General features: G+C 34.8%; 1 long non-coding RNA gene across 1 annotated transcript; it reads left to right on the plus strand.

Annotated features, from left to right (window-relative positions):
- The first annotated feature begins 280 nt into the window (after positions 1 to 280).
- On the plus strand, positions 281 to 17,742 carry LOC136042480 (uncharacterized). The gene is made up of 4 exons (XR_010621328.1): positions 281 to 452; positions 6,420 to 6,532; positions 8,637 to 8,749; positions 17,553 to 17,742. It is a non-coding gene; the product is annotated as an uncharacterized LOC136042480 (long non-coding RNA).
- The last annotated feature ends 221 nt before the right edge of the window (positions 17,743 to 17,963 follow it).

Raw genomic sequence — 17,963 nt, forward strand, 5'->3', positions numbered from 1 at the left:
CTTTTGTTTTTTATGTATATTTCTGCTGCGAGAATGATAAACGTATCTGGATTAAACGGCAATTACATAATTTTTTCAGGGTCATTACATAATGTGTTTCCAATATTTAATTAGCAAGTCATATTTAAAAGATGAAATTCAAATATCTGTGTGGCTAGCCCGCTTTAATAAAAGCAACACATCAAGAAGTTTAAGTAAATAAAATTTAAGACTTGAATTGTGTTTTTTTATCATATGATGGGGCCTGCTAACACTGAACTCATTTATGGAATTACTAAAACTACTTTCTGTTTCAGATATATTGCTACTGCTCAATTCCAGCCAACAGGTGCAAGAAGGGCATTTCCCTGTTTCGACAAGCCAAACTTCAAAGCGAGATTTGCCATCACCTTGGGCAGGAAAAACAATATGACCTCACTCTCAAATATGCCAGATAATCGCACAGTTCCCCAGTAAGTGTAATAATTTTATTCGTCCAATAATTCAGTTACCTTTCAAAGAAACAAAATTAATACTTGAGTCTGGAACGGTTAAGTATAGGTCAAGTTAGACGGGTTAAAATCATAAATATTATTGCGTTTCTTATTAATATTGATACACTTTCGTAGTCAGTAACAAACCAATTAGCAGTTTAAGTGACTCTGGGTGCTGATTTTATTTTTCCTAAGGAAGATATCGCTTATTTTTCAATAAAAATTGTTTCTGGTCTTCTCATATTTCTAAGACAATTGCCAAAGCCGCTTGTTAAGCTGTTCTGAAAACAATGATTAGAAGAGAAATGTATCTTCGCTCAAACTAGCAAGAAGTTATTGAAAATTACCCCTGCAGTGGGAATATGTGAGATGCAATCCTTAGGCGTAAGAGAGATATTATGCTTGATGAAGAAGTAATTTTTGTTTTTTTACCTTGAAAAGATCCTCGAATTGATTAATCGAACTTTTGAAATTCTTTAGTTTAAACAAAAATTCATTGTATATTATTACTGATTCCGTTTTTAGAATAGATTTAATTCAACCAAGCTTTTTCCGTGAAAATAAAAGCTTGGGTTTTGAAGTTGAGGGGGCAAACATGCGCTTAGATAAGACACTAGCCCTAATTAGAGCACAAATATGAAATAAATTAAGAAAGTCGTCAAATAAGGGATGTATTTTCAAACATCAGCCCCAAAATCTCTACCAAACCTTTAATAAGTGGCTGAGTCGATCTCCCTACCCAATAGGGCCTGGTTTGGAAGATAAATTATAATAGTAGAATTGGTCGACACCCATGGAGCGCTATTTTGATTAAATGAATGTTTTGCTTTTGCATGTTTTAATTGTTTTTAAGTAAGGTGAAGTATTTTGTTAAGTTTTTTAGGTCATTTTCTTTTTCTTCTTTTCTTTTATTCACATTATGCTCCGTTTTTCACGTGTATTATAACGGGTTATAAATACATTCAGTTCAATTCAATTCAATAAATATTAACCAGACAGACTCTGTTTCCTTGAAGTAATGTGAAACCATGAAGTTGGCAATTCAAAACATTAATGATACCCAAAGTGTCAGTTCCGCCGTGGGAAGGGATATGCTTATCGATTGCAAGTTCTTTCTACATAAAAGCATCCATGAGCACACTTGAATATCCCCAAGTGGTACCACCAACAATCAAATCGATCAATTTCAAATTCGCCAGACGCCAAAAGTTTCAGAAGCACTGACGTTGGTCCATGTCAAAAACTAGTCACAACCATGCTAAAATTTAAACTGAAATCAGATATTTGGAAACAAAAGGCACACATTAAGAGACTTTGGCATAGACAAGGCAAGTGACAAGGGCTCCTCATCTCTGCTACGTATTAAACTGTCCAATAAACTCGAAGCCCTTGATGATCTAAACAAAATACATTGAAGCCTAGGGGATGACTCAAAAACCCCACATAGTTACGGCCAAAGAGACCTTTGAGTCTTAAGAAAACCGGCTAAGAATCAGTTGATATCTACTAATACTAATGTTCTCATAGCAAACCACACGAAACCAAAGTCAAACCCTTTAGGTATAATGGTTAATCAATATTGACTAAGACCCTGGCATGGCTCATTGGTTGTCGGCCCCTTTTTCTTAACCACATATTCTGCCTATATTTTGTAAAATAAGTAGAATTTTCCAAAAAAAAATTATTTGTAAATTAATTTATTCGTCCTACTTTTTCTTTGGCTTCTCAATTCTGCATGTTATAGGTGAATTATCGACGATTTATATTTTCCGTGAGGGAGTTTTCTATGGGGTAAAATTTCTACGAGGGATCTTTCTGTGGAGGGGGGATTTTCCTGGGGTAGGGGAATACGCCTAGCACCTCAAAGACAGAATGCTATGTTAAAACCCCTGAAGGCATCATATGCTGCTTAATAGTGATGACTGGAGCCAGGCAACGATTTGCCTTCAAAATTTTTCTTTATCCTTGGTACTGTTACACCTTTTAGACAGATAATGGACTTAAAATATGAATTGAGAGAAACCTTCTAACGGGTTTCGACTTTGATAACGATGTTGATCCTATAGAGGAGCATCTACATAAGCTTTTGGTATTTCTAAACAAGGTATAACTATGCATCACAGTAGCCTTATCAACTGAGGTATTTTGGAGAATTCTACCAGTCTGTAAATTCACATTAAACTCCTGAACACTGAGACTTCAGCTTTTCCAGAGTAATTTTTTTTCTGTTGAGAGTTACTCTATGGGATTTCTAAAGCTGCTTGCAAGACGGGAGAAATGCCCTACCAACTTTGAGAATGATTTTCTTAGCAGAATCCTAAGGTTCATTTGGAGAGACCTTGCTACCAGTGTTGTGCCAAAAACTTCTCTTTTCTATTTAAGTACAAGTACCAAGTACTCACAGAAATTTTTACTTAAATACAGGTATTAAATACTTCTCTAAGAACCTACTTAAGTAGTAAGTACTTTTGAAAAAGTACTTCAGTACTTAAGTATTTCCATTTTACTTCAGTGTTTGAGTACTCAAGTACTAATGTTTTACTTACAGTAAATAACACACAAAACACTTCTTTAATATCCGTTTTCTTTCCAAGTAGACACGATAAGCAAGATTCCGACGAGAAATCGACCGCTTCTCAGAAAAACCGATAGTTTGTATGAAAAAAATCAACTGGTTTCACAAAAAATCAAATTCTACTTAAGTTAAAATATAAAAAGAAAAGAATTTGCAAAAAAAACATTCATTACAACTTCATCATAACTTAACTTAATTTCTTACTTGCTCCTTTCAACAGCAGAAGCTTTTATGCTTGGATACCATCTCCAAGCATGTTTCTTTTTGGAGTAAATAGTCTCCCACCTACCGAAAAAAGTCGTTCTAAGAGAGCAGACAAAGGAAGAATACAGTTGTATTTCCTGAAATCTTTCATTACCATTAGGTACACTTTGAGCACATATAGTTCCTTTCGCCTCTCATTCAAATCTCACAAAACCTCCATCTTCATACAATTGGTTTCACAGCCATGGTTACCAGAATTATCACGAGTTGTTTCTTCATCACCAAGGTCATAATTTTCATCTCCAGCCAAAAATCTGCCTTTATCAACCTTGTCAGTACTTCTGAGATCTTCGACCTTTTTCGCTGCGTCCACCAAAAGTTCAACTGCTACATCCTTCTGATTATCAGGAAACCACTTCAATTTCAAGAAAGGATGACTTGCAGTGGCAATAACATAGTCTCTTGCATGAAGAACTCTCTTGTCTAGGATCATGGAGAATCTTTTTCCGAGACCCACAAGTAGAGCATGTACCGACTATTGGCAATCTTTCAGCTTTTTGAGCTTCTTTTCAAGCAATTTGATTTTAAGATAATTAGTACCAAAGTAGCATTTTTCCTCCCTTTGAAGAGTGTCCAATGCCACTGGTACTGGCACCATAATTTTCATGTATTCTTCCAGAATTTCAACCTCACGAGAAGTTAGCCTTGGCTTTTGCAAAGTATCACATACGACAGCAAGCTTCCCAATTTTGTTACAATCCATCAGACGTTTGACATTGTCATACTTCGAGTTCCACCTGGCTACCACACGTCTTATAATCTGTTTGTCATATCTGCGTCCCAAAGAGCAATACACTTCGGAAAAGCGGCGTGGTACTGCCTCTTATGTGGGCTTTATCATAGAGGGCTTTATCAGCATCAGTGGATTCAAGCAGGTTAAGTGTGTTGCTGACACATCTGAAGTGTGGAGGAAGTTGGAAATAATCGGGGTTGTCACGAGAATTGTTCATCTCTCCAATGTTTGTAAAAGAGAATGAGCTATTTTGGCCTGCTTCATCTTCATTTTTTTTTACTTAAAAAAAAGCGTTCCAAGGTGAAAGCCCTAGTAAATTACTCTTGAAGTATTTTACACTTGAAACCATAGTACTTCACTTGAATAATATATCCATTAATACACCAAAAAGTCGCACCTCGTCTTCAATATTTATTAAATAAAAAAAACAAGTTTTTTTTAACTGGAAGTAAGGAGCGACATTAAAACTTAAAACGCACAGAAATTACTTCGTATATGAAAGAGGCTGCTACCTCATCAACGCCCCGTTATTTACGCTAAAGTTTGACTCTTTCTCTCAATTCTTCTTTTTAAAACAGTAAAAAAATTTAGCGTAAAGAGCGGGGCGTTGATGAGGTAGCAGCCTCTTTCATATACGAAGTAATTTCTGTGCGTTTTAAGTTTTAATGTCGCTCCTTACTTCCAGTTAAAAAAACTTGTTTTTTTTATTTAATTTCTGAACGTTTTTTGAATCAATGCATGTTTTGATTTTGGCTCTCCGCAGAGGAATAATCAAAACAAAATTTGTATATTTTTTTTTTGGCTAAATAGCTTTCTCATAATTTTGATCGAATGATTTTGAGAAAAAAAGAGCGGGATCGAAGCCTAGTTGCCCTCCGATTTTTTGGTTAATTAAAAAGGCAACTAGAACTTTTAATTTTCTTACGAATATTTTTATTGGTAAAAGATTTACGTAACTTATAAATTAGCTTACGTAAAGAACTTTTGTATTCTCATGTTTTTATTACATATATGAGGGGATTCGCCCCATCGTCAGTACCTCGCTCTTTACACTAAAGCTTAAATTTTATCCCAATTCATTAAGAATGACCCCTGAATCACTAAAGCCGTAGAATAAATAGTTGAAATTACTAAAAATACTTAAGCGTAAAGAGCGAGGTATTAGAAGGAGGTGAGCCCCTCATATGGGTAATAATTTCTGTTAGTTTTAAGTTTTATTGCTGTTCCTTACTTCCAGCTGAAAAAGCTTTTTCACATTTATTTTTTAATTGTTTTTTTTTTTTAATAATGCTAGTAAATCCTGCTCTCCCTTCATGGAAATTTTCTTCTCCCATGACAAATTCTCGATGGAAAGTTCCCCCAGCATATCCCTCTCTTCTCAACCCCTCCCCCCAACCAAAAAAATCCTCCTGAAAACGCCTGTATACTTCCCAATAACCATTACTATATGTAAGCACAGGTCAAAGTTTGTAACTTGTTGCCCCTCCCACGGGGACTGTGGGGGAGTAATTCGTCCCCAAAGACATAGTTATAAGGTTTTTCGACTACACTGAATAAAATGGCTATCTCAGAATTTTGATCCGTTGACTTTGGGACAATAATTAGCGTGGGAGGGGGCCTAGGTGCCCTCCAATTTTTTTGGTCACTTAAAGAGGGCACTAGAACTTTTCATTTCCATTAGAATGAGCCCTCTTGCAGCACTCTAGGACAACTGGGTCGATACGATCACCCCTGGGAAAAAAAAAAACAAAACAAAAAAACAAAAAAACAAACACGCATCCGTGATCTGCCTTGTGGCAAAAAATGCAAAATTCCACATTTTTTTAGATAGGAGCTCGAAACTTCTACAGTAGGGTTCTCTGATACGCTGAATCTGATGGTGTGATTTTCGTTAAGATTCTATGACTTTTAGGGGGTGTTTCCCCCTATTTTCTAAAATAACGCAAATTTTTTCAGGCTCGTAACTTTTGATGGGTAAGACTAAACTTGATGAAACTTATATATTTAAAACCAGCATTAAAATGCGATTCGTTTGATGTAGCTATTGGCATCAAAATTCCATTTTTTAGAGTTTTGGTTACTATTGAGCCGGGTCGCTCCTTACTACAGCTCGTTACCACGAACTGTTTGATTTAGAGCAAAAAGGGAATGTTTTTTTTTTTTTTTTTTTTTTTTTTTTCTTCAGGGAGCCATCATTGAAAACGGAAAACGAAATCACTTTATAATGACAAAAAAACTGGTGGATAATTAAAAAAAAAACTGAAAGTTGACCTAGATTTTTTTTTTACTTAAGTAGAGTACAAGTACTCAGATTTTTAACTTAAGTAATTACTTAAGTACTTTTACTAATATATCTCTCAACACTTCTCTTTAGAGCCCACCAGATTCGCACCAGGATCAGGTAGCCAGCCAAAAAGATTGGAGGCCGTTTGTCAAATTCTTTTGTGCCTGACAAGAAGGCACACCTTAGAGGGACTAACGACTCGGGTAAGAAATTATTCGTCGCAAGCTACTTCTTTAGTATCAGTTAATTGAGAAACTGTTGACCAGTGTACTATTAAAGGTCAGTTCGAGGAAAAATTTCATGTGCGAAAGGACTAATGAGCTAAATAGAACGAATATATGAAGTTTCGGGACAAATCAAGGAAAAACAAAGTGGTTTGTGTGCATTATATATTTCGTAGTGACTATTGTCGGCATCAGAGTGCCACTTTCCATCGAAACAAACCCAAGCTGAAAGGGGTTGTCCACAATTCAACTCCGTCTGATAAATTGATCTTTAGTAAAAATTGTTTCAAGTATTTCTTATACTGTATATAATATCTACTTTTCGTAAGTAAATATCCTCCGAGCTACCCAAAAATATTCATCCCTTAGTAGTTAAAACTTAAGTCTGTTTTGAACAGAGGGTATGGGAGGGGCTGGCAGCCCTCCAACTACTCTTAGTTATCCCCTTCAACTAGGCCAGAAAATTGCAATTGAATACCATCTACTATTCCTTAGATATTCCTGATGCGCCCTTTTGACGACCAGCATGCAAACGATGTGTTCGGCATCCCTGTGTTCGGCAAACGACTGTGTTCGGCATCCCTCTCGAAATCTAAACGGGGAGGACATATTGTCCCCAGTTACATAATTATTTAGCCTCTAGACTATTTTAAGCAATGTTTTTGGAGGGGGCAGCTAAAAAAGGAACTGAACGGGCATCCCTCCAACGGCTTTCAAAATCCCCTTCAACCACATCTGAAAATTTCAACTTAATTCCTAAGAAAGTTGTTCCTAAGAAATTGCGGATCATCCTTTTAGATTGACTGGATGCAAATAGTGCTTTTAATTTACTTTAAAATACTTCTCAAAATTCTCCAAAATTTCACCTTAATACCTTTATCCTATTTGGACACTCCCAGAGTCAAATATTTCCACTGTTCTTAACGATTAATCCTACATGTAAACAATGGGCAAATTGCATAATTTACAATTCTTGCCCCATGGTTGTGAGGGGCATGGCATCCTTGCAGGTATAACTATTGAACCTTTTATCTAGTTCTGACAAATTGACAAATTCAAAATTTTGATCAGAGATGAGAATAGGGACTCTTAAAAAGGGCAAGTAGAGGGAGCAGGTTACCCTCCAATCCCTTTCTAATATCTCCTCACCGGACTTTGAAAGTTTCAACTTTATACTCTCAGCTGTTTTGTAGATATTGCTGATAATTCTCTTTGTCAAAAAGCAAGTACGTAGTGTGTTTTGATTGCCTCCGATATCCCTTTCAAGGTTTCTTTATGGTTCCAGCTTAATCCCCTAATCTTTTTTGGAGACCCTCGATCAAACCTGACGGTTTCCCAAGACAAAATCTTATATGTTAACAATGGGCAACTTGCAGTGCTTACAGCCTTTGACCAGGGGGAGGGGGCTATGGGATGTGTCAACCCTCGAGGTGGAATTGTTTCAATTTTGAACTATTTTAAATAAAATGGCTAACTCAAAATTTTGACTGGATACATTTGGGATAAAATAGCACGGGATGGGGGCCTGTTGCCCTCTAACTACCTTTGACTCTCAAAAGGGCAGTAGGACTTTTCATTCCAATAAAACAACCCCTAACAAAGATTATACAATCACCCAACACCTTCCATAGGAAGAACCTTTGGAAAAATAAGTGTTATGATTCGTTACTATAGGCAACGCTATAGCGTTGCCTCTGATGACTCAAAAATGGTGTAAATGAATGGCATAAAATAAATGGTATAAAAAAATCTGATGACTCGTTTAAATGGTATATAGCTATACTGAAGGAATTTCCCAATGCCTATTAAGGCTGGAAACTTTTGGTTTGGTAATGAGTGTCTTCATAAAATTGTTGACACCTACTTTAGATATGTCTAATTTGGCTTCTAATTTTTCGTCACTCCTGAAGGATACATGGACTTTCAATTAGCGAGGATGGCTGCTTGACGGCCTGATCATTATAGTAGGGGTGGACAAATAAACTATAACATGCAACAGTTGATGTGTTTTTTTAAAGCTAAGAAAGACAGCTCCTATAATAATATCAAAAATATCAGTTTTCTCTCTTTTTTTTTCTTTTAGCCAGAGTATGCCAGATTATGAATGGGATATATATGAAGAATCTGCCCCTATGTCAACCTACATAGTGTTTTTTGTCATATCTGATTTTGTTAAAAATACAGCTCCAAATACAGGTAAGACAAAAGTTATCCAGTATTATACGTATATAAAAGTATTATTTATTTAAGTAGATATATATTTATACCAATTTGCCTAATAAATGTGCATATATTGCCTAGTACCATAATAAAAGTGAAACTAGCAACGATAACAATAAGGACCTATTAGGAGACTCAGCAAAAATATTCTGCAGTCATCGTTGGGATGAAACTTCTTAATTTAAAGTAGAAGATATTTGAATTCTGAAAATACATCTATATATCATCTTATGGAATTCCCCAGCGCACTGTTTGCAGCGCCCAACTCGACGAAACCAATTATTGATGGTTTAATTCTAAACTTATAAGGTTGAACTCCAAATTTTCTTACTGATATACCTCATATAAGCATTCCGGCTAGTTTAATTACTTTGAATCCATGCTCGACAATTGTGTATCTACAACTCCTATGCTCAAAAAGAGGATATTCTTTCACCAGTAATCTTAACGATGTTTATGCACTCTTACATTTATAAAAAAAACGTAGAAATGAGGAGAGAGGTATGAATAAAAACAAAAAGATATTAAACAAAACCCGAACTGAGGAAATCCTTGTCTAATTTCTTAAGGCTTCTGGCTCAGTAATATACTCACCTATGGTACATAAAAAATAAATAAATAAAGAGCGGCAAAAAGCAAATAATTAAGTACACATTCATAACCGTCTTTTTGAAGAAAATTGTACTATTCTGTTTTGTTTTTTTTAGGCAGAGGACTAGAATTTTAGGCTTGTATAGGAATCAAATGTTAAAAATCAAGCATTTTAACTTTCCTCAAGATTACACCTACTTTCTGTGTATTATTCTTTTTAATGATGTTTCGCACTAACTGATGTTGGCACTAAATTTTGAAATAAAACCTGGAACTTAGTATAGGTCACACATTTGGAATTTGCACAAAATGAGCCGATACTTCTAATGAGTATATTATTCAGACTTCTTAGATTTTGAACAATTATAATTTATAGTAATTATATTGTTACTAAACTTGTTCACACAAAAACAACTTATTAGTGATAGAAGAGGGCCTAAAAATTGTTATTAATGTTCAGTTAGTAAAAATTTCTTCGACCATTTTGATTTTTGGGCTTGGCGCTTAGCGCCGTTAATTGGCGGGACAAGTGGGCCTGTTTCCCCACCTAGAGTCTTTTGTCCCACCTAGGTTTGGGAAAATTAAAACTTTCTGATATTTAGTATTGTTATTTAGTCTTAGTCTTATTGATATTTAGTCTTTCTTTAGTATTGTCAGTGAAAAACATGAAAAAAAAAATCGATGAATTTGTCCCTCCCCCTAAATTTTTGTGGATTGACACCACTGATGACGCCGTTTATGAATAATAAAACTATTTATCGATTTCTTGCTGGTGAAATTCTACATGATGTTTCCAGAATGTATTCAAAATATTTAAGTCCTGCTGTTTTAGACTTTTTTTTCCCAGTGACAAAAGCTTAGTTCTTAGATAAGCATTGAATAGTAACAACATTTTAATCATACTGAGTATATCCCCTGGAGGAAAAGATGACTCACAGAAAAAAAATTGTATGCAAAAAAAAATCTTAAAATGGACTTCTGTATTCTGACATTGACGGGCTACTAGTTGTTCGAGATAGCCCTGTGATCAAGCAATGACTGGGTAAAAATGTCCTAGAATAGAATGGTAATGCAGGAATTAAACAGTTTGTTGTAACGAACTGTAGTAAGGAGCAACCCGGCTCAATAGTAATCAAAATTCTAAAAAATGGAATTTTGATGCCAATAGTTACATCAAAAGAATTGTATTTTAATGCTGATTTTAAATATATAAGTTTCATCAATATCAGTCTTACCCGTCAAAAGTAACGAGCCTGAGAAAATTTGCCTCATTTTAGAAAATTTAGGAAAATACCCCCTAAAAGTCACACGATCCTAATGAAAATTACACCATCGGATTTAGCGTATCAGAGAACCTTATTGCAGAAATTTCAAGCCCCTATCTACGAAAATCTGGAATTTCGCATTTTTTGCCAGAAGACAAATCACGGATGCGTGTTTATTTGTTTTTTGCTGTTATTTTTTCCCAGGGGTGATTGTATCGACTCAGTGGTCCTAGAATGTCGCGAAAGGGCTCCTTTTAACGTAAATTAAAAGTTCTAGTGCCCTTTTTAAGTGACCAAACAAATGGAGGGAACCTAGGCCCCCTCCCCCGCTCATTTTTCCCCAAAGTCACCGGATCAAAATTCTGAGATAGCCATTTTATTCACCATCGTCGAAAAACCTAATAACTATGTCTTTGTTGACGACTTCCTCCACCGCAGTCCCCGTGGGAGGGGCTACAAGTTACAAACTTTGACCTATGTTTATATATAGTAATGATTACTGGAAAGTGTACAGACGCTTTCAGGGTGATTATTTTGGTTCGGGGTCATAGTTGAGGGAGGGGGGTTATGTGGGAAGATCTTTCGATGGAGGAACTTGTCAAGGGGGAAGAGACTTTCAATGGAGGGGGCGCAGGATTTTCTAGCATTATTTAAAAAAAACAATTAAAAAATAAATATGAAAAGTTTTTTCTACTGAAAGTAAGGAGCGACATTAAAACTTAAAACGAACAGAAATTACTCCGTATATGAAAGGGACTTTTTCTCCTCAACGCCCCGCTCTTTACGCTAAGGTTTTTTTTCTAAATGTAGAGCTAAGAGAAAGAGTCAAACTTTAGCGCAAAAAGTGGGGCGTTGAGGAGGAAAAGCCCCTTTCATATACGGAGTAATTTCTGTTCGTCTTAAGTTTTAATGTCGCTCCTTACTTTCATTTAAAAAAACTTGTTTTTTTGGTTTAATATCTATATAAATCTGATGTTCTTTTTATTCCTTACAAAAAGTGTAACTTCGAATTTATTTATTTGTTATTCAGGGTTAATTAGCTGGCAAGCAGTTCAAAGCAGTTTTTTTTTACCACCATAGTATAAAGAAAGGTAACCGGAGACTTAACTTAAGTCGTTGAAAAGAAGAAAGTATTTTTAATCTCTTTTGCAAAAATAGCTTTAATCTCATTTTATTTTATTCGCTAAGACCGTTTAGCATATTGGATATACGAGAATTTGTGATGTTATTCGTTAAATAATATTTTTCCAAAATTAATTAAGGCCCTATCCAAATTTTCCAAAAGGCTTGACCAATCTATATTAAACAGTTCGTGATAACGAACTGTAGTAAGAAGCGACCCGGCTAAATAGTAACCGAAACTCTAAAAAATGGAATTTTGATACCAAGAGTTACATCAAAAGAATTGAATTTTAATGCTGATTTTGGATACATAAGTTTCATCAAGTTTAGTCTTATCAATCGAAAGTTACGAGCCTGAGAATATTTGCCTTATTGTAGAAAACAGGAGAAAACTCCCCCTAAAGTCATGGAATCATAACGAAAATCATACCATCTAATTCACCATATCAGAGAACCTTCCTGTAAAAGTTTCAAGCTTTTGTCTACAAAAATGTGAATTTTTTCCCCCAGAGACAGATCACGGATGCGTCTTTATTTGTTGTTTTTTTTTCCAGGGGTGATCGTAACGATCCAGTGGTCCTATAGTGTCGCGAGTAAGCTCATTCTAACAGAAATTAATAGTTCTAGTGCCCTTTTTAAGTGACCAAAAATTGTACGAATTCTAGGCCCCCTCCTACGCTCATTTTTTCCGCAAAGTCACCGGATCAAAATTCTGAGACACCCATTTTATTCTTCATAGTCAAAAAACCTAATAAGTATGTCTTTGGGGACGACTTACTCCCCCACAGTCCCCGTGGTAGGGGCTGCAAGTTACATACTTTAGCCGCATATACTAATGGTTATTGGGAAGTGTACAGACGTTTTCAGGGGGATTTTTTTTGTTTGGGTGGAGGAGGAGTTGAGGGGAGGGGGTTGTGTGGGGGGATTTTTCTATGGAGGAATTTGTCACGGAGGAAGAGAATTTCCATGAAGGAAGTGCAGAATTTTCTAGCATTATTTATAAAAAACAATGAAAAAGTAAATATAAAAAGTTTTTTCAACCGAAACTAAGGAGCGGCATTTACACTTAAAACCCAACAGAAATTGTTACGCATATATGGTTCACCTCCTCCAAATACCTCGTTCTTTACGCTAGAGTATTTTTAGTAATTTCAACTATTATTCTATGGACTTTTTGATTCAGGGATCATTCTTAAGGAATTGGGACACAATTTAAGCTTTAGTGTAAAGAGCGAGGTATTGACGAGGGGGCAAACCCCTTATATATGTAATAAAAACATACGAATATAGAAGTTCGTTACGTAAGTTAATTTGTAAGTTGTCAATATTTTCTTAACTAATAAAAACGTTTGTAAAGAATCTAAAGTTATAGTTGTTTTTTTTAAGTAAAAAAAAATAATTTGGTGGCAACTGGGCCTCCTCCCCCACTCCTTTTTCTCAAAATCGTCCTATCTAAACTATGAGAAAGCTATTTAGCCAAAAAATAAATTAATATACAATTTCCGTTTTAATTATTCATGCGCGGGGAGCCAAAATCAAAACATGCATTAATTCAAAAACGTTCAGAAATTAACTGAAAGAAAAGAGCGACATTAAAACTTAAAAAGAACAGAAATTAATCCGTATATGAAAGCTACTGTTCCCTCCTCAACGCCCCACTTTTTACGCTAAAGTTATTTTTTCTGTTTTAAAAAGTAGAGTTGAGAGAAAGAGTCAAACTTTAGCGTAAACAGCGGGACGTTGAGGAGGGAACTGCCCCTTTCATATATGGATTAATTTCTTTTCGTTTTAAGTTTTAATGTTGCTCCTTATGTTCAGTTAAAAAAAAACTTTTTTTTTATTTAACGAACGATTATCTTATCTTGAACCATCTAGTTAGACAAAGAGTAATCACCAAGCACAGCTTTTCCCAAGTTTATAAATTACAGGGGAAGTTTTAGGGGGGTACAGAAAAGGACTTGCCCCGGGTGCAGGAATTTTATGGATGCAAAATTTCAAATAGATAATATAACGGTCACAGTCATTTTATAATTTTATTTTTATCAAAATAAAATAGAAGACGCAGTAAATAACTAAAAATAATCTATTCATTATTAGTTATTTGATAATATAAATAAGAAAAGCTAAAAACAAATTATTAAATAATTACCAAATTGAAAATAATTTTATTAATTAATACAAATTTTGTTAAAACTATGTCAAAATGTTTTGCGGGAGACGGAAGGGGTGACATTTTCCTCGGGCCCAAGAGAGGCTAGAACTGTCCCTGACAAAGCATCATTATATTTTTTTTTTCCAGTAATACGTAGCATCTGATACAAAGCCATTGAGAATCCAAGCAAATATAATGAGTGACTTAAATTATTTAATAAGTTACCCACTGTCTTTAAATCTAAGACACGATTCGTGTCTTAGATTTTTTCTCTAACAGCTCTTAATCAACTGATTATGTCAATACACATTTTTTATTTTTGCTTGAGGCTTTCAACCTTCAAGGCTCTCGAATTTCAGCCAACAGAAAAACAAAACAAAGAGACTGGAGTGGGATACAAATATTTCCCAAAGTCAGGACCTATCTAATTTGCTCTTCACACTAGAATAGGGTAGCATTCTATCTTAGAAGAAATCCTTGTGTCATTTTCCAGGATAAATTTACTAATGTACATGCAATTATTGTTCAATTGATACGGGTGAAATTTATTCTTCCTATGCAATTTGGGCAGTTTTATAATTTAGTGCTATCATTTCCTGCAAGATTAGATAAAAAAAAGAAGTTTTTTTAACTGCAAGTAAGGAGCGACATTAAAACTTAAAATGAACAGAAATGATTCCGCATATGCATGGGGTTGTCCATAATAATGATAGATGGTAATAAGCTTACCTAAACTATGGATGTCAGGTGGTTGATTTTTCTTCTAACGATAATTTCGATAGGACCTGTGCCTGTCATCATCAGGTTAATTCAAATTAGGTTAATTTGGCCTCAGAGAATATATGGGGTTGTCCCCTCCTCAACACCTTGCTCTTTACGTTAAAGTTTTTTTTTATTGTTTTAAAAAGTAAAGTTGTGACCAAGAGCGGGGTGTTAAGGAGGGGACACCTCCTTTCATATACGGAATAATTTCTGTTCGTCTTAAGTTTTAATGTCGCTCTTTACTTTTTTTTAAAAAAACTTGTTTTTTATTTAATTTCTGAACGTTTTTCAATTAATGTACGTTTTGATTTTGACTCACCGCACATGAATAATTAAAACAAAATTTGCATATTAAATTTTCTTTTGCTAAATGGCTGTCTCATAGCTCTGTTCGGGCAATTTTGATAAAAAAAGGGATGGGAGAGGAGGTCTCTCCAATTTGTTGCCCTTCAATTTGCGGTTGCTTAAAAATGTAACTAGATTTTTTTTTTTTAAGAACACTTTTGTTAGTAATAAAAATACGTACCTTACGAAATAACTTACGTAACAAACTTCTATAATTGCTTATTTTAATTACGTATATGAGGGGCCGTAGAATAAATAGTTGAAATTACTAAAAATACTTTAGCGTAAAGAGCAAGGTATTTTGGAGAGGCGAACCCCCTTATATACGTATTATTTTTATCTTCGTTTCAAGTTTTAATGCTGCTCATTACTTCCAGTTGAAAGAATTTTTTTTTCATTTCTCATTGTTTTTTTTTTTATTAAATAATGGTAGAAAATCCTGAGCCTCCTTCATGGAAATTCTCTTCCCTCATGACAATTCGTCCATGAAAATATCCTGCCACTTAACCCCCTCCCACCGACCCAGCCCCATCCCAATGCAAAAAAGTCCCCCTGAAAACGTATGTACACTTCATAATAACCATTACTATATGTAAACAATAGTCAAAGTTTGTAACTTGCAGCCCATCCCTCGGGGATTTTGGGGGATTAAGTCATCCCCAAGGACATAGCTATTAAGTTTTTTACTAAGCTAACCAGAATGGCAATCTCTAAATTCTGATCCAGTGACCTTGGGAAAAAATGTGCGTGGGAGGGGGCCTGGGACCTAAAATGGACACTAGAACTTTGAATTTCCGTTCAAATGAGTCCTCTTAAGACATTCTAGGACCACTGGGTCGATACTATCACCCCTGAAAAAAAAAATAAACACGCACCCGTGATCAGTTTTCTGGCAAAAAATATAAAATCACATATTTTTGTAGATAGGAGCTTGAAACTTCTACTGTAGGGTTCTCTAATACGCTGAACCTGACGGTGTGATTTTCTTTACGATTCCCTGACTTCTAAAGGCTGTTTCTCCCTAATTTCTAGAGTAATGCGAATTTTCTCAGGCTCTTAAATTTTGATGAGTAAGAGTAAACTTGATGAAGCTTATATATTTAAAATCAGCATTAGAATGTGATTATTTTTATGTAACTATTTGTATCAAAATTCAGTTTTTTAGAGTTTCGGTTACCATTGAGCCGGGTCGCTCCTTACTACATTTCCTTACAAGAAACTGTGGTATTTGATACCATGTAATGGTATCAAACCTTCCCTGTTATGGTTACTGGGAAGCATACAGACGTTTTCAGGGGGATTTTTTTGGTTGGGGTGATTTAGGCGAAGGAGTTACTTCGGAGGATCTTTCCATAGAGAAATTTGTCGTGGGGGAAGAGAATTTCCATGAAGGGGGTGCAGGATTTTCTAGTATTATTTAACATTATTTAAAACAAAAAAAAAACAATGAAAAAATATATATAAAAAAGTTTTTTCAACTGAAAGTAAGGAGCAGCATTAAAACTTAAAACGAATAGAACTTATTACGCATATGAGGGGTTCACCTCCTCCCTCATACATCGGTCTTCGTGCTAAAGTATTTTTAGTAATTTCAACTATACATTTTACGGCCCTTGTAATTCAAGGGTCATTCTTAAGAAAATGGGAGAAAATTTAAGCTTTAGTGTAAAGAACAAAGCATTAATGAGGGGGAAAACTCCTCATATACGTAATAAAAATGTACAAATATAGAAGTTCGTTACGTAAGTTAATTCGTAAGTTACTTATATTTTTACTAATAAAAAAGTTCGTAAGAAATTAAAAGTTCTAGTTGCCCTTTTAAGTAACCAAAAGATTAAAGGGCAACTAGGCCGCTTCTTTCACCCCTTTCCCCTCAAAATCTTCTGATCAAAACTAAGAGATAGCCATTTAGCAAAAAAAAATTAGTATGCAAATTTTGTTTTAATTATTCAAGTACGGTGAGCCAAAATCAAAATATGCTCTAAATTCAGAAACGTTCAGAAATAGAATAAAAAAACTAGTTTTTTTTCATCTGAAAGTAAGAAGCGACATTAAAACGTATAACGAACATAAATTATTCCGTATATGAAAGGAGTTGTCCCCTCCTTGACGTCTCGCTCTTTACACTAAACTTTTTTATTGTTTCAAAAGGTAGAGTTGTCAGAAAGAGCCCAACTTTAGCATAAAGAACGACATCGACGAGGGGACAACGCCTTTCATATACGGAATAATTTCTGTTCTTTTTAAGTTTTATTATTGCTCCTTACTTTCAGTTGAAAAAAACTTTTTTTTTTCATTTAATTCAAAATAAAAACTACAGCCAATCTCTCACCAAGTATTTTATCATAATAATCATAGAAAATAAAATATAATAATACATCAATATATACTCTATAGCTTTTGTCTCTTCAATTTACTTTCAAGTAACTTAAGGTTTTTTCACTTTTAAAAAGTATTAAACAGTCTCATTTTATCATTGAAAGATATACTTTTGCTTGTTATTAGAAAAAACAATACTACTGTAATTTATGTTTCATTGTAGGTGAGACAGAGGTGGCTGTTTGATCGCGACCTGGTACTGAAGAGCAAACCAGATACGCCACAAATATAACGTCTAAGGTTTTGGAGTACTTTGAGGAGTTTTTCCAAATTCCTTATCCTCTTCAAAAGCATGATATGATTGCCATTCCAGACGTAGGACCAAGGGCTACGGATAACTATGGGTCAATAATATACAGGTATTTATTTTTTCAGCTAAGGATCCTTGAAATTCATGAGAGAAACATTTGGTATGACGAAGCTTTTTTGTTTCGATTAAAACTAATATTTTTTTTTCAACCCAAATTTATACAATTTCTTGCGCCGAGGGAATAAGACTACTATAAATGGTTTTGTGATAGCTCTTCTATTGCAAAAAATGATAAATATCGGTTGTAAACTTTCCTTGTAGTTA

Source organism: Artemia franciscana, unplaced genomic scaffold (assembly GCF_032884065.1).
Source record: "Artemia franciscana unplaced genomic scaffold, ASM3288406v1 Scaffold_1348, whole genome shotgun sequence".
Classification (NCBI taxonomy): Eukaryota; Metazoa; Arthropoda; class Branchiopoda; order Anostraca; family Artemiidae; genus Artemia; species Artemia franciscana.